At 37.5% G+C, this 23,204-nt stretch overlaps 1 long non-coding RNA gene across 1 annotated transcript in view; it reads right to left on the bottom strand.

The window, feature by feature from the left end:
- Window positions 1-10,024: 10,024 nt before the first annotated feature.
- LOC102486893 (uncharacterized) overlaps window positions 10,025-23,204 on the bottom strand; it is a 97,355-nt gene continuing 84,175 nt past the window's right edge. The window contains exon 3 of the long non-coding RNA XR_335587.1: window positions 10,025-10,170. This is a non-coding gene — a long non-coding RNA (uncharacterized LOC102486893). The remainder of the gene's footprint in view (window positions 10,171-23,204) is intronic.

Here is a 23,204-nt window from a genome sequence, read left to right as displayed (position 1 = left end):
GAGGAAGGGGGACAAGTTATAGAAAGGAAAGCACATTTCAAGACTTAGGTAAGGTATGATATTTCTCTTACAACACTGGCTCTCGGTTGACTTTGACTGATGGTTGCCTATTAGAGTGGGCACTCATTAACTCAATTATATACTAAATTCCACCCATATGCATAACAGTCTGTTAAAGACTAAAAATAAGGAAAAATGGGGGTGAGGGGAGGGAGGACATGCATCTCTGCCTTTGGAAAGTCACAGAAAGAACAGCCAAGTGGGAAATTGAAATGATGTCTGAGAGGAGGAGGGAAATCGAAACTGGTCTGAACTTAGAGAGTCAAGAAAGTGTCTCTTTGACCTGAAATATACAGAGACTAACCAAGAAAAGAGAGGGCAGGGAGAAGTCCTGAACAGCAATTTGGTCAAAGGAAATAGCACAGGTAAAGATCTAAAGAAAAAGAAAATGACAGGTTCAGGGAGCTGAGAAAATTTTAGAACGAACATGAAGAAATAAAATTTCTCTAATTGCTGAGGCTGAACAGGACAGAGACCCATGTGTGCAAGGTCCTCAGAAGCTTTGTACACTGACTTTCAAGTTTGGTTTTATATTCTGGAGGTAACAGAGATGCTTAAACCCCATCTGAAGTATTTTATGCAGTGGGATGACATTGTAGGAGTTATATTTAGGAAAAGAAAATACATTTAGTCACAATTTAAAGAAACTCACTATGGAGACAACCAAATGGAGATAGGGAGGTAAGTCAGGCTTCCCTGCAGGATACACACATTATCCTGGGTATGGTGCAGGGCCTGAGATATGCATGAGGTATTTACAAGTGGTGAACGCTTTATCAAAAATGTGGGATAAACCAAGTTTTTTGTTCTTTATTTTTCAAAGGTTTCACTGCAAACCTGTGCAAACAAAAACCAGCAGAACCCTCTATTACTCTGGCAGTCGAGCTCATGGTTTTATCACAAAAGCCCAGAAAGTAGAAACATTTTATTTGTAGTAACAGATTAGAAAACTTGGCACTGTAGTCTAGTCCCTGAGGCTTTGCACACAAAAACTTAAAAGCAAAGATGATAGCACTTCTCAGCTACAATTAGTGACTCAGAGCTAAGCAGCAGTCATCAGTATTAAAAAACATAGGATGTACTTAGATGCTTATTTAAAGTGCTATATGGCATTTATTATTGGGGAAATACAAATTAGTCTAAATTTCAGAATCTGTTGTGTGAAAAAGGAAACTGAACAATCGCCATACAAAACTCTTTTTTAGAAACACTTAAAAGCCAATCATGCAAATTTTGAAGGAAAATCATCAGAAGTTTTGGAGTTAAAAAGAGAAATGTCTTGACTAGGAGCACAACAATAAAAAAGAAAAATCAAACAAGCAAATGAAAAATAGTTTGATACTGGCTTCAAGATTATTTCCAAAGCCATCGTGGAAAAGAATCTCATATTTAGAAGTACATTTGGAAAAGTGTTGTGCTGCAGAAATGACCAAACCTGAGTGAGTCAAAAAGTGGCAACCAAACAATCCCCTCAGAGATCTCACCAACCAAAGTATGCTGATACATACTTTCAAACGTAAGAGGCTAATGTAAGTCTACTTATTTTTACAATTTATTGAAATCATATATCATAATGATTTGCTGTATTATGGGTCTGGAAGACTAAGAGTTTTAGTCAAGGTTCTCCAGAAAAACAGAACCAATAAGATGTGTGATAAATTTTACATACACATGAAAGAAATTGACTCTCATAGTTATGGAAGCTGACAAGTCCCAAGATCTGCAAGGAGAGCTGGCAAGATGGAGACCCAAGACAGCCAATGGTTTAATTCCAGTCAGTCCAAACTGACAACCAGGTGAGTTGTTGGTGCAGGTTTGAGATCCAGAAAGACTGCTGGTCTCAGTGTCAGTCCAAAGGCAACAAAAAAGCTGATGTTCCAGCTTTAAGGCAATCAAAAAGGAATAATTCTCTCCACTTTGAAGAGAGTCAGAGTTTTAGTTGTATCTAGACTTGTACCTGATCTGGTGAGGCCCACCTACATTATGGAGGACCATCTGCTTTACTCAGTCTACTAATTTAAATGTTAATTATTGGAACCAGAAGATGGCATAATGATTACATCTCTGGACTTTCACATAGTAGACCGCTGCTTGAGTCTAGACTCAGCAACTTAAAATTCATGCCAGGCGCACATATGTGCATGTCCAAAATACCAAGAGAAGAATGAAGAAGGGATTGCAGCGTGACCAATTACCTCCCCCAAGGAGGTGATTTCTTGCTTTCTGTCTCTCTGTCTCTCTTGCAAGTGCATGTGCCCTACAGCAAAGATCTCAAAAAAAAAAAAAAAGAATTATATCAAAACACCCTTACAGAAACACTCAGAATAATGTTTTACCAAGTATCTCAGCACTCTATGGCTCATTCAAGTTGATGTATAAGTTAATGATTATACTAAGTAATTTGACATCAATAGTAACATAAAGTAGCTGGCTTTCTTTTTTTTTTTTGGTCTGGGAAGATGGGTGAGTGAGGCTATTTTTTACTCTTGTAATGTTCAGCTGCATTTAGGAGTCTTAAGGTAAGAAAGGTGAATGAGTTCAGCATTGGCATGGCTCTCAGAATCTCCCTACAAAGTTAAACAAATACCTATTTTGAAACAGTAGGAACATGGCATTTCTATTGGTTTCTTTTATTTTTAGTATAAGCCTGTTTTCTGTTTTTAAGTTTGTGTGTCAAAGGACTGACTCTTAGACAATTGAACCTGCTTCAATTAACCCTAGTAATTTTTTGACCATTTGTCATAGGTTGCTCCTTCCTCAACTGTAAAGTTACACTACCCAATTGTAGCTAGAATAAGATGGTATCCAGGATGTGAATAGTTCCATTTCATGAGATGATTTATGTAGTTAACAATAAGGAGAGGAGGAGGCAACAAAGCAATGAGAGATATTGGACATTTTTGGGTCGAGAAGGATTTCTGGGTCAGGTTCCAAATATTCTCTTACCACACTTTCCCCTCTAAATTAACCTTTTAATTTAAGTTTAGCAAAGATAAGGATGGCCCAAAATACATATATGTATGTATTTTTTCTGTGCAATATGGGTCAGGACTTTTCCAACAATACAATATATGTAAATAAATATATCTCCTGGCAGAAGGACTCACATAGAGTAGTCTATGTGATGATGCCAATAAATTTTGATGAATGAATAAATGAAAGAAGGGAAAGGATTAATAAGATAAATGTCTGAATGTATTGCTGATTTAATGATATTATAATCTGAGACAGTTCTCTAATATACAAATTAGCTATTACATGGCAAATTACAAGAAGTATGAAGGATACAATTTTGTCCTAGTAGTTAATACAATTTACTATGAAATCATGTTGAAAAAAACTTGTGATTCCTACTTCTAAATGACAAAATATGGAACTACCAAAGACATTACAGGGAGTAGAAGGGACGGAGAGGTTTCACAAAAGTAAAGAATAAACAAGCACAAACTATGGCTCAAGAAAAGTATTTGTGGTAGAATGCCTGAAATAAATTGTCCTGACTTCTGAAGTTAAGAATCTTCATATTTCAATTTACATGAGAGATCTTCAAAAAATTCATAGACAATGTTGATTATGAAAATACTGTCATAGATTTCAAACTGTTTTGCAGCAAAATAAACTCATACTTTAATTCCATTTTTGCACAAAATTTGTCAAGTCCCCTTGTCCAGGAACTTACATATACAAGACATTTCTTTCTGTCAAGCAGATTATAGAGTTCTTCAGTCATTTTCAGGTGCAGCCAAATTGATACGGTTGTATTGTCAAAAATACACATTTATGAAGATGGGAGATCATAATCCCAAATTGACCAGCTAGCATCTCTGATATTACTGAACATTATAACTCTGTGTATCTCCTCCATAAGAATATAGGCACTTTGTGTCCAGAAATCATGTCTGATCTGTTTTTGTATCAGTAGGAATCAGGCAGACAAATGCCTACCTCTTTTGGTAAAGTCAGTAAATATTTGTGGAATAAATCGATGAAAAGATGAATGAACATAGGCTGGCCCAGTGGCCTAGTCTTTTTTTTTTTTTTTTTTTTTTTTTGAGAGATTTTCACTGTAGGGCGCATGCGCTCGCCAGACAGACAGAGAGCGACATAGAGACAGAAAGCGAGAAATCCCCCCCCAGGGGGGATGGTCACGCCGCAATCCCTTCTCCTCCATTCTCCTCTCGGGATCTTGGGCACGCACGCACACGCGCCCGGCGTGAGTTTTAAGCCACCGGGTCCGGGACACGAACTGCGGTCAACTACGTGGGAGTCCAGCGACATAGCCATTACGCTAACTGCTGGTTCCCGCAGTGGCCTAGTCTTAAGGGAGCCAGATACTATAGACCAACTGCAGTTTGAATCCTGGCTCTGGTGTCTTGAATAACACTCCAGGCATGTGTGCATGTTTGCATGCCAAATCTTAATAGGATGGAAAAGATGAAGCAGAGGAATTGGGGTGTGACCATATCCTACTGGAAAGGGTGCTTTCTTTCTCTCCCTTTCTTCTTCTCTATCTGATGATATACGTGCCCTCTGGCAATTAAAAAGAAGAAAAAGAAGGAGGAGGAGGAGAAGAAGGAGAAGAAGGAAGGAAGGAAAAATGAGTTAAAGCATGGCTCTGGACTATCAAAGAATGCAATTTTAAGTTTATGCACTGCCAAAGGAAGCAAGACTGTTAGTATTAATCAGAAACGAAACTACATTCTATTACCAGAGCCAGAATAAAAGAAATTGTGTTTCACAGAGACCTAAGCACTACTGTCTCATTTCCCCTGCTATTACGACTTCAATATGGTGATGGGAAATTAAACACTTATAGGATACATTACAATAAGACCAAATTTCTAATAATAAAACCATAAAATGAAGAGTGAAAACTTAGGCCACCTTATATGAAATTACTGTGATACAAGTAAAAGTTCTGACTAAATATGAAATGTTTTTAAACATAGGGGAGATGACCAAAACAGACTTTATATTATAATAACTTAGTACTTTCACTTAGTAAATTATCTTTAAAAATTAACATTGGCAGTCATATATTTTATGCATATATATATTCAGCTTCCAAGTGTATGCCTTTATATTGAATATTTGTGTGATTACTAGATCATATACATATCAATATTAAAATGATTATTAAGTAAATATTTTTTGAAATTAATAAATTTTTGAGGTAGTTAAGAGAAACATTTTTATTTATTTATTTATTTTTATATTGCATTTAATCACATATATCTTGACAGTGTATAACATTTCTTTTTCCAGCATGATTACCATATGTATCACTCAAGAAAAAGACATTACTATCCACATCATCATCATGAAATAGCTTTTCATTTTTTTCCATTTGTTAGTATTTTTGTAAACATTCGATCACTATATGTCATTTGGCTTGTAAAGAGAATTTTCCTAACATGATTTACTTCTCAGACCAGTCATGTTGAGAATGCTATACATGTTATCATCAACAGGAAATAAACCATTTCTGTGTTCCACAAATGTCATGCATCTTGTGCTATCCTTATCTATACTCTTCCTTTATTCTCCCCTTCATTCCACACTGTCTTCAGCATCCGTAACTATTTTTACTGTTTTTAATGCTCTCCAATATTTCAATCTCTACCCCAGAGTGCAGATAGTTGGTATATATTAAGTGGATACATACAATCTCTTTCTTTCATAGCCTGGTTTGCTTCACTCAGCAAATCTTCCATATTTGACCACTTTCTATCAAATGACAGGGTCTTGTTTTTTATGGCTGAACAGTATTCCATGGATTATATGTTCCACACTTTCTCAATCCATTCATCTGTTTGTGGACATTTGGGTTGGTCCCGTGTCTTAGCAGTCGTGAATAATGCTGCAATAAACATCGATGTGCAAGTGCTTTTCCAGCTGAGCATTTTCCTGTACTTTGGGACATGGGATTGCTGGATCAAATGGTAGTTCTACTTACAGATCTTTGAGGAACCTCCATATTATTTTCCACAGTGGCTGAACCAATTTACATTCCCATCAATAGTGTAGGAGAGTTCTCCTTTGACCACAACCCCACCAACACTTATCACTTTTTGTATTTTTAATCTTCACCATTCTGACAGAGAAACATTTTCTTATATTTATGAAAAGGTGAATGAATGTGGGCTGGCCTAGCAGCCTATTGTTAAGAGAGCTGAATCCTGTAAATCAAATGCAGTATGATCCCTGGCCCTGATGGCTTAAAAAACACTCCAGGAATGTGTACATGTATGTGCCCTAAATCTCAACAGGATGGAAAAATGGAGCAGAAGGAATCAGGCTGTGACCACATCCCATTGGAGGGTGCTTTGTTTCTCTTTCTTCTTTACAAAAAAGAGTGTCTTCAGAGTTAAATTCCTTATTCACTTACATAAGACTAAGACTCAAGCATAGATTCTGTCTCTAATTATGTTAAAAGTATGAGCTTGCCTAACCATCAATTTCCAGGAAGCTTAGAAAATCTAGGTGAGAAGGAAATAGCATCTGAGTCTGGTTTTCACCCAGCCCTCTTTCCTTCTAGCTTTCATGGCCTGCCTATTTCTCCATGGCTTCTGTGAGGGCCACTCATGGGTGTCAGCTTGATTGGATTAGGAATACCTGCAAACCTGGTATACATTTATTCTGAGTGTATCTGTGAAAATGTTTCAGAAGACATTAACACGTCAGTCTGAGTTAGATTGGTGTCTTCTGAAGAGCAAGATAGACTTCTTTGCTGCCTTAGACATTAAAACTTAAGGCTCACTTGCCTTTGGACTCTAGGGTTTACACTAGACCCCCCACTCCCAGAGTTCTTGAGCTTTTGTCCTTAGATTGAGAGTTACACCACTGGATGCCCTAACTGATCATGGGTTTTTAATCCTATGGATTACCAGGGCCCTAGATCCCTCCCTTGGAGCATTGTTGTACCACCTCCTTTGCGTTGATTTTATTAATCCTCTTTCCATCAGGTGGGAAATTAAATCAAAAGTTTTCTAGAAAGGCTAACATCCCTGAGTGTCATTGGGACCAGGTGTAACATAGCATGTTTCTCCAGGATAAATTTTACTAAACCTAATTGACAGCTCTCTTAGTTTAGGCACCAGAAAGGAAGATAAGGATCCCAATGACACACTTGACCTTAGATTTCCTCAGAGTCTCATAAGAGGGTATGACCCTCCTGAACTTCCCTCTGCAGAAATAGAAAAATAGGCTTCAAAAACCTAGGCTAGTATCTACCAAAGAAACACACTAGGCAGGTGCTAATCTATTATAATTTGGAAACCAGAATGAGCAGAGTCTACCCTGACTTCTTAGCTCTCTAATGACAGTCTTTCCTGCTAAAATACCAAAACACAATGAGTCACAACATTTGTTAAGGGGGTAGAATCACTGTGTACTACAGCAATGAGATGCACTTCAGAGCCTGCCTCATCTGGCTTTATACCCCAATCCCTAACCAGTGCCTTAAATTGTACCCTTCCCTCACACCACCTCCAACCAATACTCTGAACTTCAGTCTAGGAGGATTTCTCTATCCTGTGCTAAGTGCTGGGTGTACCTGCCTCTAAAGCCAGACCATGGGAGCCCCAGGCAGGATAGCAACTTATACACTAGAGATCTTTTTAAAAAATCAGTTGTCCCACTTCCTTGTCGAAGAACCTGTAGTAAATTTTCAAGGTGAAAATACAACTCTCAGAACTTCACAGATGAAAGAAATGAGCCTCAGAAAAAATCAGAAATAAGGTCTCCATCAGCAAAACTAGCTTATGTTGAGTCTTCACTTACATGTAGACAGTCTGATTCTAGCTCTAAAGTTAGGGACTGAATACAGGCAAGAGGGATACAGAAAACTGAGACTCTGCTTCCACCTACTGCTGGTCTGATGCCTGCTGGCAAAGACAGGGATATGATGAGGAGGACTCCATGGTCAACAGCGGTGAGAGTTCAAAATGCAGAGTAAGAGATACCCCCTTGGTATTGGCAAGAAAGAACTAAGGCAGCACTTGGGTAATTTTTATTCTAATTATTTCAGTCTTGATGGATATTTGATGAAAAAACACAGTGAGCACAGTGAGCAGTCATAGATCACAGGACTTCAGAACCCTGTATGTATTAGAAAATTTTTGGTTTTCCCTTCCAATAACTGTCTTTCTTAGGAAACACTCTTAAGCGTTTTGGGGCAGGATTCAGTATCCCAATTACACAAAGCTCTGTTCCCCATTATGACTTCCAAGGCCTTTGTTTCCTGTCCTAACTCATCGTTCGCCTCAGTCCTTTCAACCCCACACTGCCAGTAAAAACTGTAGTTCTGCTATTTAAAATATATATATATATGTTTTCTTTTATCTCTAGGACTTTGCTCTGTCTGGATCTTTCATTTCTGTCTAGAACATTCTTACTCTACTCCCTCTGTTCTTTCATCATCTTCCTTATGAAGACTTAACCACTATTGCATTTGGAAAAGCTTTCAGGATGTACCAATCCCAGATTAGTTACCCTTAACATGCCTCTCTCTCTCTCTCTCTTTTAAATTTTGCCAGAGGGCATATGTACACACCAGAGAGAGCCACACAGAGAAGGAGGAAAAAGACTCCCCACCACTGTGGGAAATGATCACACCACAATCCCTTCTCTACAGCTCTTCTTCTTTGTGAGATTTTGGGAAAGCATGCATCCAGTGTATTTCTCAGTTCATTGGGTTCCACGACTCCATTTGGAATCTGGCTGCCCTAACCACAAGGCCACAAAGCCAGTCCAAACATGCTTGTTTCTTTTTGCAACACTGTACTGCACTCTCTTCACAAAAACCTCACTCACTAAAAGTTCCTGAACAACAGAGAGAAATGGTAGAATTTGTGCAGGATATTTTCCTGAACATATTTCCAGCTGCTAGATGTATACATGCCACACAGGAAAGTATCCGAAAATATTTATTAACATAATGCCAAATGTGTGCTGCTGAAGAGAATTTTACTTCCAGAATTATTCACTTTTACAGAAATTGGAATAGTAGCCAATTAGAGAGAGAAAGAGGGATAGGACTCTAGGAAATGAGAAGTTAAATTGGGACAGACTTGGGGTGGCCTTTGTGCTGGTTATGATGTTTGTTCCTTTTCTGATCTACACTCCACCTTAATTTCACCTGATCTGTGTTCCAGGAGATTACGCTTTGGGGACCCACATATCATGTTCCCTTCTAGTTTTCTGCTGAAGCACCCAATGGAGATTAGGAGGTAAAAACAAAAGCTTAAACACTTGTTTCATTTGGCTTCCTGCTTTCCAGGCTCAGTCTCAGCAATTTAATTAGCAACTCCTCATCTTCTACAGTGACTCTCCTGCAGCAGCAGCTCTCACTCAACTCAGGGATAGAGGCTTCAGCATTTCCATCACTCTTGAACCTTCCTTTACCCTCCTCCAGAACATGGCTTTATGTCTTCCATAATGTCATAACCACTGTCATGATATACATGGCCCATAATATATTCGTCAAATAGAGTAAATAACCTTGAAAATAACTGATGAAATCATTACAGCCTAAGACTTAAACATTAAGCAAGTATAGGCAAAGAGAATATATTTTTTAATTAATTTATTTATTTATTATTATAGTTTACTAGAAAGCATATGCCCTCACCAGAGAAAGACAAAGAGGGAGGGAGAGAGAAAGTGAGAAATCATCCTCCATTGGGGACAGCCACACCACAATCCCTTCTCCATTATCCTTTCAGGATTTGGGGCATGTACGCACACACACATGCACACACACGCACACCTGGTTGGTGTGTTTTTCAAACCATTGAGTCTGGGATTCAAACTACAGAGCCTTGAGATCCAGATACCTTCACCTATATACCACCTGCTGACACAATAAGGCATTTTCTCAATGAGCCTCAAGTTGTTTTGGAATCTCAGGTATATTCAACAGAAAACCTATAAATTCATAGAAAGCAATTTAGGTTACCTGAAAAGGGCCTCGTCAGCCCTGTTGGTGTTGTGCCAGCTCTTATACCCAGCAGTCTTATTGTGATCACAGATAATTCCTCTTCAGTAATCAAATACACTAGGACCAGGCAGCAGTGAGCAATTATTGCTTTATAATACATAAGGACAGACCTGGAATTGAAGATGGCACGGTCAGCAAGACACCATTGAAGACATCCTGTAGATATGACCCTGATACCAAAAGGTGATTAAGGTCAATACACTTTCTAAGTATAGGGCCTATGAGGATATTTTTAGAATCGGGAAGCCTGTAAGACAAGTATAAAATGACAAATAAAACTGAGGAAGTGAGAGTGAAAAACAAGAAGGAGAAATTAAAGAAAAACACTGATGGATTTTCTCTGCAAGTTCTACTTCCCCCTTGTGGTCAAATTTTTCTAGAATGAGGACTTTCTCTACTCCCCCCAAAATACCATTTCTTATTTGAGTCAAATTATAAAAATAAAATTTGTTGGGACCAGCAGTTAGCGTAATGGCTATGTCACTGGACTCCCATGTAGTTGATTGCGGTTCGAGTCCCGGACCCAGGCACGTGTGTGTGTTGTGTGTGTGTGTGTGTGTGCCCAAGATCCTGAGAGGAGAATGAAAGAGAAGGGATTAGAGTGTGGCCATCCCCCGTGGGGGGTGATTTCTCGCTTTCTGTCTCTCTGTCTTTCTGGCAAGTGCACACATACTGTAGCAAAAACCTCTCCAATAAATAAGTAAGTAAGTAAACAAATAAATAAATAAATAAATAAATAAATAAATAAATTTATTTTGTCCACTACAGACAATATAGAAAATATATTGGATTGGATACATAAGGTGTCATCTGAGAATGCATTGATTTTTCAACACAGTTTTATAAATGAATTAATGTTTGTGACAAAGGCTTAAACTTAGTTAACCAAGATCAAAGTGATGTATCCAGAGATTTGATTGCCACAGAACTGTGGACTCCGTCTGCAAAGGAACTCATTTCATTCTCATGGTAACACCGTATAATAAATATTATTATCCTCAAGTGAGTAATATAAGAGTAGGTATGAAAGTTATATATCTGGGGCCTACTGTATTGTAAGCATGTAAGCAGTCTGCATAAACTCATTTAGTCCTCAAAAGATCCCTGTGGGCGGGATTCTGCTAGCCCTATGTTTATATATGAGAAAGACAATTTTTTATTCAACCTTCCAACGTAATGTTGCCTACCCATGACAAAGATGTAATTTTAACCTAATCTCTGAATTACATATTCTCTGGTATTTCCACTAGTTCATGTTGTCTCATTTTCTTTCTTTCTTTCTTTTTTTTTTTTTTGGCCAGTGGGTGCATGCATGTGCAGGAGGGAGACAGAAAGAGAGATAGATGGAGAAAGAGAGAGAGCAGTCTACTCCGCCACAGGACCTGGTCACATTGCAATCCTTTTTCCTCCAATTCTCCATCTCATTAGGAACCCAGCATGTTTTTCAAGATGCTGGGGCTGGGACCTGAAACCTTGTCAGCCATGTAGAATCTGACTTCCTCTATGCAGTGCCTAACTGCTACTCTAGTGGGTAAGCCCTGACTTTCCACCAGGTATTTCTCTAAGTTGCTCATGCACACCTTCAAGGGGGACAACTATACTGGAGAATCTCCCACCTTTATGCTCCTCTACATGTCTTCTACTACCAAAGATGAAAAAGAAACTCTCAGATATATGCATTAGTTACATGTTCATATTAATAATTAGTAAGACTTTTCAGAATTAAAAATAAACTTTGTTCTTACAAACCCTACTCCTAGAATAAGGGTACACTCTATAAAAATGAGTGCAGTATTATTTTCTTTAAAATTATAGTGGCCATATTAGAATTTCAGGGACAATGAATAATGAAACTATCAAATTTTCTGAGTTCCAAGTGGACAAATACAGGCACAGAACTTGTGAACTACTTTTGGGGGCATATTTGAAAAAACTGTAAAATTATATGGAGCCACTCAAAAGAGAAAGGGTGATTTATGCTTTTAATCCACACCAGAGAATCCTACTTATTTTCCAGAACTCCAGCATGTACTTAACTCTGAACAATTATCTTATAATATTTAATGGTAACTATAAACATATAGAATTAGCGGATTTAAAATATAATTTGTAAGGTATTTGGAGAAGTGGGTATATGCTAGATGGATGGCAGTAGAAGCAGAAAACATGGTAAAAAGAGCAATAAAATATATTTAATATTTTATTTATTCAGTGTAATAGACCATTCGGTAAATGAATAAGAGCCCAGGTTTTGCTCAGGTTTAATTCTTGGCTTTAAATTCACAAAAATATGATCCTCAGCAAGTTACTTAAACTTTCTAAGCCTCCATTCCCACATTTGCAATGATGACAAAATTATCTGTTGTGAGGCTCAAGTGAGTAATGGTCTTAAGCACTTAGTATGAGAAAAAGCTCAACTGATGTTTTCTCTTTGTATTAAAGTCTAAAATTTACTCTATCCAAACTTTACCTTCAAGAGAGCATGTATTGGGGACCAGCAGGTGGTGTGGTGGTAAAGGAGCTGGACACTCCTGCATGGTTGACCATGGTTCGAGTCCCGAACCTGGTGGCTTCTTTTCTCATTTTCCCTCTCTCTCTTTCTCTATGTGTCTCACTCTGGTCAAATTAAAAATAAATGAATGAATAAACAAATCTTTTTTTAAAAAGACAGCATGTATTAATGACAGGCTAATGTGGTTATTCTATGTCTAGGATCAAATCAGGGGACACTTTTTTTTTTTTTCACTACAGGGCACGTGCACTCACCAGAAAGAGAGAGAGAGACAGAGAGACAGAAAGCGAGAAATCACCCCCCAGGGGGAATGGTCACACCGCAATCCCTTCTCCTCCATTCTCCTCTCGGGATCTTGGGCATGCACGCACACACGCCCGGCGTGAGTTTTAAGCCACCGGGTCCAGGACGAGAACCGCAGTCAACTACATGGGAGTCCAACAACATAGCCATTACGCTAACTGCTGGTTCCCAAATCAGGGAACACTCTTGATGACATTATTCTTTTGGTCATTTTTCTGCTACTAAGATTCCTATTCATACCTTCAAACTTTGATAATGTCTTCTATTTATATGAAAAGTCTGTATCAAATGCAGTTGTATTTGTTTTGGCATTTGGTTTGACAGCAACTCTTAGCTTCTTGGCTGTTTCTGTGGCCAGACCTACCACTGCACTCTTAAACTTTAAGCCTTCCTGGAAGGAACCAGCATGGGTACACTCATATTTATCCAATTGAAGAGGTTGGAATAGAGGCTTGTATTTAGAGAATGACTAAAAGTATGAGGGAACTTCAAAAAGTTCATTGGGAAAAAATAATTAAAGTATGAGTTTATTTTAGTACAAAAATTTTGAGATCCATGAATAAGTTTTTCTTAATACGCATTTTCCATTAAGTTTGTAAAGACTCTCCTATACATGGTGCCCTCTACCCTTTGCACCTAGGCAGCTATATAAAACTCAGTAATATATTTGCTGGGCTATAAGAGGTTGCTAATTCAGTGTTTGACTCTGGTATTCATATTATTATTTTTTTAATTCTATTTTTTTAGAGGTTTTTGCTATAGGGTGCATGTGCTCACCAGACAGACAGAGACAGAGAAAGTCAGAGAGACAGAAAGTGAGAAATCCCCCCCCAGGGGGGATGGCCATGCCACAATCCCTTCTCCTCCATTCTCCTCTCGGGATCTTGGGCACACACGCAGACACGCCCAGCGTGAGTTTTAAGCCACTGGGTCCAGGACATGAACCACGTCAACTACGTGGGATTCCAGCGACATAGCCATTATGCTAACTGCTGGTCCCTGGTATTCATATTATTTTATAAGTTAAATTATTATGTATAGTGTTTGATTTTAAAAGCAAAACAACTACAGAGATATATAGAAAAAAATATATTGTGGGTGAGCATAAGATAGACCTTGTTAAAGTTTTCACACATTTCATCTTACTCTTTTCCTATGAATATTTATGGCTTTTTCTTTGTTTTCTGTAGGGAGATCAAAACATACATAGAATTTCCAGTTGACCAAAGAGTAAAAATTGGACCTTGCTCCAGAGTCTTCTCAGGCAATGAATCTGATTGTCTGAAGTTGCAAGTACAAATATAAATTGGTCTTAAAAGTGGTGATATCACTAACGACCATCCCACCCACCACCACTCACTCTAGGAGGAGTGAGCCATAATTATGTTAGTCTCTGCCTCTCTGTCCCCAAAGTGTTTTGTCAGACATTCTGAACCACAACAAATTTGTCTCCTTCTAACTGTTTATGATTTTTTTTTGGGGGGGAGAGGTTTTTGCTATAGAGTGTGTGCACTCGCCAGAAAGACAGGGAGAGACAGAGAGACAGAAAGCGGAGAAATCACCCCCCAGGGGGTTTGGCCTCACCACAATCCCTTCTTCTCCATTCCTCCTCTCGGGATCTTGGGCACGCATGCACACACCCCTGGCGTGAGCTTAAGCCACCGGGTCCAGGACTCAAACCACTGTTGACTACATGGGAGTCCAGCGACATAGCCATTACACTAACTGCTGGTCCCTGTATATGAGCTTTTTGAGAACTGAATCTACAGGTGGTCTATCTATGGAAGAGAATTCAACATAATGGTTCAGAGAGGGGAAGCAGATGGTTCAGAGAGGGGAAACAGATTGCTCAGAGATTGGTTTGTAAACAGCTATCTGACATTTTGGACAGTTACTCAACTTTATTGTTGAGAAAAACAGGACACATAGGGTTGTTTTAAGAAGACCATATAATTCATATACAAAGTTAGTGCAGGGTAAATGCTGAATAAATATTGGTTCTTATTTTATTTATAGATACAGAAACTAACATTGAGTACAGCATAATGATGATGCCCCCAGGGACCAGCAAATGGTATAATGGTTATGCCACTGGACTCCCATATGGTCAACCGTGGTTCTAGTCCTAGACTCAGAGGCTTGAAACATGCCAGGTACATACGCATGCATGCCTAGAATCCCAAGAGGAGAATAAAGGAGAAAGGATTGAGACATAGCCTTCTCTCTGGGAGTGATTTCTTGCTTTTTCTGCCCTTTGTCTCTTTCTGTCTCTCAAAATGCCCTCAAAATATTATTGAACTAAATATTTTCCACTTAACCAGTAACTTCAAAGTTGAAACTGAAAAGATCTGATCCAGCTATGTTACTGGCTAGTTGTGGATTTCATACAACTCATTTAACCTCTTTGGATTTTGACTTTTTCACCTGTAAAAGGAGAATGATGAGCATTTGCATTACAAAAATAGAATGAAAGTTACACAAAGACATCCTTGAACATGTCAAGTATATTGTCCTGAGATGTATTTCTGGAAGTGGTACTAATATATCAGGAACTATGAACATTTTTGAGTTTATATATTTATATATATATTTTATATATATGTATATATTTTGTCTCTCCCCTTTACAAGAGTATGATGATTTTCAAACTCAGTGGTAGTATGCCTGAATTTGAGTCTTACTATCACCAATGTAAAGATTGTTACTTTTAAAATGAATTTCTAGTTTGGCATTTTCTTTAGTTACTATCTCATACAGATACTTTTTTCTTTGGAATTGTTACTACTGAGGTTTGACTTTTCAGTGTCCTACATGCATATTGCCAATTTTATGCTTGTTTGTGCACTTCCTCTTCATTTCCTTTGATCATTTTTCTGTAGGACCTTTCAACATGTCCTTGTCAATGTGTAACATCTCATTATATTTTAAGAACATTAGCATGATATTAGATTTTTAATTGTTCTTTTCACTGGAAATACTAACATAAAAATTATTGCAAAACAGAACAGAAGAAAACACTAAAACATAAATCTCTTAATAAATATTATGTTTTTGTTACTTAAAATAATCCCAAAAGTACTAAGTACAAAGCAAATTAAGACTTATAAAATTCATGTCTGTTAGCCTTTATATCCTATAGAGTTTATAGCCTCCTATTTATAAGCATTATTTTGTTAGGAAAATACAAAACCTCTAAGGCTCCCATGAAAAATTGTGTGAAGCAGCACTTTAAAATTGTAAAATTTTAAACTTGTCACATTACTTAAAAATAGCCTGCTTTTGCAGTTAGAAGCTTGAGTGAGTTCTCACTGATTAAAGTTTAGAACCTCTTAAAAATTTAATGAACCAAAACAGTTGTTCTAATATTAAACACCCTCTCTGTAAATCTTAAAGAGATTTAGTATTGAACCAGAATAACTTTTTCCCTAAATTAAAACAACCATTCGCTCTAATACATATTAAAAGTTTTTGCAACATTTTAGGAAAATAGGATTAGTTTTTATTTTCCTCAGAGTTATCAAAAAAAAAAAGAAAAGAAAATTTTAACTTATAAAGACAACACTTGGACTTTCATCTTTCAAAACAAATCACATAATAATTGAGCTACTACTCCAGAAGGGCTTTGTTCTGTTAATGGATTTTTTGTAGCCTCTAGTTTAGTGCTATTAGTGAGAATTATATACACCTCTCTTTCTCTGTTGCCAGAGCACCTGTGTTTATGTGTTTATCACATGAAGTCCTTTCAGGCTGGAAAGAAGTATTAGTCACTCTATCTCTAAAGCCAACGCAATGCTTGGTCTATTATAGTTGTTAAAGAATCCTTTATTGGAAGGCAGCTATGCTCACCACTATGCTACCAATGCTAAATATTAATAGTTTATTGAACTGAGCAATAGCGAAGACACATACAAGGTCCAAAGTTAAATTCACCCTTTTCCCTCTGATTAGAGACATAAAAGAACAATTTTAAAAGTATTTCCAAGTTTGGATTCCATATAGGTCCCACATACTCAGAGGAAAAACAAAAGAAGTTAAATATTTGGAGAGGATGCTTACTCTTGGAGATACATAATGGATGCACAGATGCATACATGAAGCACCTATGAGGTTTTGGAAAGATGCGTAGTTTAGAAAAGGTATTATTTCATTCACCTTTCTTTCAATTTCTAAAATAAAGTGGTAAGTTGCCTACATACTTTAAAAATTGCAAGAAGGGGAGCCAGATGGTGGTGAAGCAATAAAGCTCAATGTTCTGTAAGGTAATCCCACATGGGAAGGTTCCCAGTTCAGATCTAGAGAATTCCCTGAGTATATTAGGTCCATGTTTGCCCATTATCTGCAGCAATTACAAAAAGATATAGCCTTATGAAAGAGGAATAGAGAGCTACAAGCTGAGAATAATTCAAGTCATTTTTACCACTGAGGTGAATTGTGTTATGGTCCAAATTTCATAGGCACGTGTCTTTCTCCCTTCCATCAGTCTAATGTTGAGCATTTTGTCTCTCTGGTTTCTCCTTCCAATCACAAGCACTAGCACAATGAACAAAGGGCTTCTCAGCAGCAACTAGTATGTCCTAAAAACAGAAGGACTCTCTCGAATTTTTTGGCATAGCATAGGACAGACACCTTAGTATAACATCTGGAGGGTTGAGCTCAAATAATAAATCAGACTGGATTTCCACCTGGCAGGGCAAGATGAGGATTTTCTAAGGTAATGATTGTATGGTAAGGCATGGCACAGAATGTTCATACTAAGATTCACAACCGCTACATTTACACTGAGTGTTTAGGTATGGTTGGCTTTGGTCAGTGAATAATTCTATGTAATCTTATAATGACCATATCAATCTGTAGTACATTGAAGGTTAGAAGCTCAAGGTTTAGTTTCAGACCTGATTTCTAATCTTAGCACTTCCATGGGTTAATAAATGCTCTAGAGAAAATGTATATCAGCTATAATCTTCAAGTTCTTCATCTATAAAATATGAATTTTGCTAGTAGATATGTCATAGGCTTATTGTTATGAAGATAAAATAAGATAGCATATAGTATATTTTAATATATTCAACATAATAGCTAAGGTTATTATATCTATACACACACACACATATATAAACATACATATATAAGTATTTCATCTGATAGATAAAATAACTTAGCATTCATATAGAGGTAGTAAATATAGAGAAAAAATTAAGCACAGGCTTTTTTGGCAATACAGCTAGTTTTCTTTCTAAAGCCATCAAAAATGACTCCAACTTAAGACATCTAAATATTGCCAGTGTTTGTTATTTCTCATTCTCAGAATTTTTTTTAGGGTGCTATTAGTACATACTTTTCCCAGATACAATGACTGAGGTAAATTTTGTCACAGTACAAATTTCCTAAGGCATGCCTCTTTCTCCCTTCCTTCATTCTAAGGTTGACCATTTTGTCTCACTGGTTTCTCTTTCTAATTGCTTTAGGAGATAAAAGAAAATCATTATGAATAGGTGTTCTAAAACTCAAGATTGGAGAATGGAGCTGTTCAATGACGTTTTTCATAGTCAATATATACTGTCGTACTTTATTTTCCCATGAAGCAATCACCACATTGACTTCTGGCTCACCTTACCCTGCCCAAATCAAATTTCAAAAAAGATTAAATTGAAATGTTCTCTTCTGAACATTTTACTTCATCACCTAAGGTAGTTTGGCATTTCTTAATAGATTAGGTACAAGTGTTAATGTATTTTCATAAAAGCGATGTTTTTAAGTTAACTGTACCTTCAGAAATACCCTTAGGCCTTTTAACAATTCTAATAGTTTATCAGGTAAAGCAGCTAGCTGAGAGTAGCAAAACTGCTAAGAAAATAATCAGATCTTCTAAGCATTTAATAGCAAGTAGCTTGTTCCTATGAACCTCATTTAAACCTTCTTTAGCATTCTCAAAAATGTGCAAGCGGTTTAAAATGTTCATACTTATCTGAACCAGCTCAATGCCCTTCACAAGCCTCTTCTAATACACAAGAGTTTATTTGGGATTCTATCAGGCAATACAGAATGAGAGCACTCACTCCAAATCTAATACATCTGTAGTTAGATAAAGGATCCCAGGCTCTTTGTAGTATTTTCTCATACAGGGGTCAGATAATAACAGCTGTAAAACATACCTCTGCAAGGTAATTTCACATGGGAAGGTTCCAGGTTGAAGTTTGGAGACCTCCCTAAGTACAATGACCATGTGCTTGTCCATAATCTAAGCATTAAAACCTTGTTGGGGGCATTGTGTGTGTGTGTGTGTGTGTGTGTGTGTGTGTGTGTGCGCGCGCACGCACGTGTGTGTGTATTCAGTGAAATAACCCAGATGTACAAAGAGAAAAATCGCATGTTCTCAGTCATATGGAAACTAAAAAAGTTGACATAGATGTAGAGAATCAAACAGTGATTACTAGAGGCTAGGAGAGTGAGTGGGGAGGGGAAATAGAGAGACGTACTAGTGTTCTATAATATAGTAGGGTAACTATAATTATTTATTGTATATTTCAGTATAGATAAAGGGGAGACTTTTTTTTTTTTGGAGAGGTTTTTGCCATAGGATGTGTGTGCTCACCGGACAGACAGAGAGAGACAGAGAGACAGAAAGCGAGAAATCACCCCCCACAGGGGATGACCACGCCGCAATTCCTTCTCCTCCATTTTCCTCAAGGGATCTTGGGCACGCACACACATGTGCCCGGCGTGAGTTTTAAGTCACCAGGTCCGGGACACAAACCACAGTCGACTACCGTGGGAGTCCAGCGACATAGCCATTACGCTAACTGCTGGTCCCAAGGGGAGATTTCGAATGTTCCCAACAGAAAGTAATGATAAATGTTTGAGATGATGGATATGCAAATTATCCTGATTTGGTTATCACACATCAAGAAGCCTAGCGAACACAGCTAAGTCATCTTTTTCTGGTAACAGGGCTGGCTATGCTTCTCTTGGTTTTGCATTTGAAATATAATGCTGATCTCTAAGGAGAGCTTAGAGCTTAAGCTTACTCAGGCATTTCTTTATTTCATAGCTACAAAAAGACTCCTCTCTTTCTCTATATATTTTATTTATTTTTGCTACAAAAGTTTGTTTCTTAAAGCATAATGTCATAGACCCTATTATGACAAAATGGGTTTTATTGTTCCTACATACCTCAAATCCTTTCGGTAGTCAGACAGACATGAGGGAGTTAAGCAGCCTACAAGGTGGATGAAGTAGCACAGATGTACACATGGAAACAAACAGATCTCAGCCCTTTCTTTGTGTTTTCAAGATCCTATTTCTCACTTTGATTCCTGACACCATCAATGCTCTTGATAGTTCGCAGTTACAGCTACCAATTCATACAGCACTTACAAATATTAGTATTAATAACATTTTATTATAAACAATAATTATTTTATTAGGGTTGTTAGCGTTTTCATTGTACTATACATGTTCTCTTTACCCTGCTGTGGACTTACATAACAGCTGCAATATGTCCTGTGGTTCATTAAATTGAAGACATCTGTGTCCTAATCTTATTTTGTTTTATATAGTAAAGCCACATGAGGAGGGAGACATTTATTAGAAGCTGATATATAAGCTTCTGCTTTTGTAGTTTTGTCTGATGTCTTTTATGTTATTATCCCTTCTTCCTATATTATTTTCCCAATATCTTTGAATTAGCTATGTTTTTCTTTGTCATGTTTGTGATTGTTGTCATGAAATCTTGAGGGCCTCTTCTAAAATGTGTCCATAACTGTATGGTTGATCATAAACCTCCAACTTTTGGCTTGATCTGAAGACTAGAAAAAAAGATGATATTACCTTTAAAACTCCAAGCCACAGGAGTCCCTTGATGTCTTTCAAATACTAGAGTAGAACAGGTAAGGAGCTGAAAAGAAACCTGATCAAAATAAACTAGTGGAGGGACTGGCAGGTAGCGTAATGGCTATGTTGCTGAACTCCCATGTAGCCAACCACAGTTCGAGTCCCAGACCCAGTGGCTTAAACTCACACCGGGCGTGTGTGCATGCGTGCCCAAGATCCTGAGAAGAGAATGGAGGAGAAGGGATTGCAGCATGACCATACCCCCTGGGGAGTGATTTCTCGCTTTCTGTCTCTCTGACTCTCCCTGTCTTTCTGGGGAGCACATGCACTCTACAGCAAAAACTTCTCCAAAAATAAATAAATAAACAAACAAACTAGTGGAGTGAAGAGAGGTCAGATAGAAATATGGGATTTCTTTTTTTCTCTTTAGGATTTTTTTTAGTATTTTTAAATAATTATTTATTTATTTTTTAAAAAATGTTCTATAGGACATGCACACTCACCAGAGAGAGAGAGAGAGAGAAGGGGAGAGAGAGAGACAAGGAGAGAGACAGACAAGGAGAGAGAGAGAGAAAAATGAGAAAAGCCAGCAGGCCAAGACTTGAACAGGTAGTCAGCCATATGGGAGTCCAGCACCTTAATCACCCACTCCCCACCCACACACTTAGGTTTTGAATCAATCAAAAAATAAAACCAGAAGTTAGCAGATGAATATCAAACTACTGATGTTATTTCTAACAAAGCAGAAATATGAGAATTTTTTTTGTGAGCAAGTAAGCTTCTTTATACTTAACTCCTGACTGGGAAAAACATATTAACCCATTCACAGTTAACAGTGGAATGGGAATGCACCTTACAGGGTATCTATATCAAGAAGAGGAAAAACTAACCTGTATTTCCTGCAATTAACTCACTTGTCAAAAAAAGAAAAGAGAAAGTATTTGTGCTATTAATGCCCAGGTTTTTCTCTAAAACTCTTCAGTAAAGTATGTCATTTCTCTAACTTCCCAGGAGCAGAATAACGGAGAGTAAATATATGCTAGAATTGGCTTAATGGATATTCTTCCACATGGAAGGAAACATTAGAAGAATGGAATACACACTCTCTTTAAAAGTACAAAAGCAGTATAATACATCACTCTTTCTTCTGCTTCTTATTTCTCATTTTTTGAAGAAAATTCTTTTTCACTCTCTATATTCTACCTCCCTTTTTTTGGAGAGGTTTTTGCTATAGGGCGCATGCACTTGCCAGACAGACAGAGAGAGACATAGAGAAAGAAAGCGAGAAATCACCCCCCAGGGTGGATGGCCACGCCGCAATCCCTTCTCCTCCATTCTCCTCTCGGGATCTTGGGCACGCACGCACATGCACCTGGCATGAATTTTAAGCCACCGGGTCCGGGACGCGAACCACGGTCGACTACGTGGGAGTCCAGTGACATAGCCATTACGCTAACTGCTGGTCCCCTCTACCTCCCTCTTTTATGTCATTCATCTCCAAATGACCTACTGTGACCACATAATCTTTTTTCTCTTTTAATTATAAAATAAAAAGTACATACAGATGAATGGATAAAAAATGTGTAGAGTGTAACAAAATTATTAAGCAAACACTTGTCTAATCACCATATAGATTAAGAATTTTAAAATTACTACCATATCAGAATATCTTTACTCATTCATTCGTGATTACATTCTTCAAGCCCTGTCCTAAATATAAGAGGTAATTGTCATACTTAGATTACAGCTTTTTCAAGGGATTTATCAGGACAATAGTGCAGATAATTCTCAAAAGGGTAAATGTTAATGGATATTAAATACTTAATAACAACAACACAGAAGATTCGCTGTTAAAAGTATACAATGTAGGAGGAACCAGCGGTTAGCATAATGGCTATGTCACTGGACTCCCATGTTGTCGACCGTGGTTTGCGTCCCGGACCCAGTGGCTTAAAACTCATGCCGGGCGTGTGTGCGTGCATGCCCAAGATCCCGAGAGTTGAATGGAGGAGAAGGGATTGCGGCGTGGCCATCCCCCCTGGGGGGTGATTGCTCACTTTCTGTCTCTCTGTCTCTCTCTGTCTTTCTGGAGAGCGCACATGCCCTATAGTAAAAACCTCTCCAAAAAAAAAAAAAAGTACACAATGTAGATTAAAATAAATTTTGAATTCTAATGCATTGAATTTGGGGAAGAACAGAGTGATACACGTACTTTCGTACTAAAAAAAAGACATTAAGGGCTACAAAACTTAGGGAGAAGATTTAAGTATCATATATTGAAAACTTTAAAATTATTTACTACTTGACTAGGTTTTCTGGTCCCCAAAATTTTAGTGTTAAATTTTATCCATAAAGATATTCATTATAATATTATGGATAATAGGAAAAATGAAATATTCCGTAAAAATAAAATGATTCAATATATGATGAATATGAATATATACTGAATTGAATAATACATAATCTTCAAAATGGTATTAAGGAAAAATTTTTAATGAT

Source organism: Tupaia chinensis, unplaced genomic scaffold (assembly GCF_000334495.1).
Source record: "Tupaia chinensis unplaced genomic scaffold, TupChi_1.0 Scaffold000460_1, whole genome shotgun sequence".
Lineage (NCBI taxonomy): Eukaryota > Metazoa > Chordata > Mammalia > Scandentia > Tupaiidae > Tupaia > Tupaia belangeri.
Note: the sequence above shows the minus strand (reverse complement) of the source record. Positions and strands in the feature narration are given on the sequence as shown.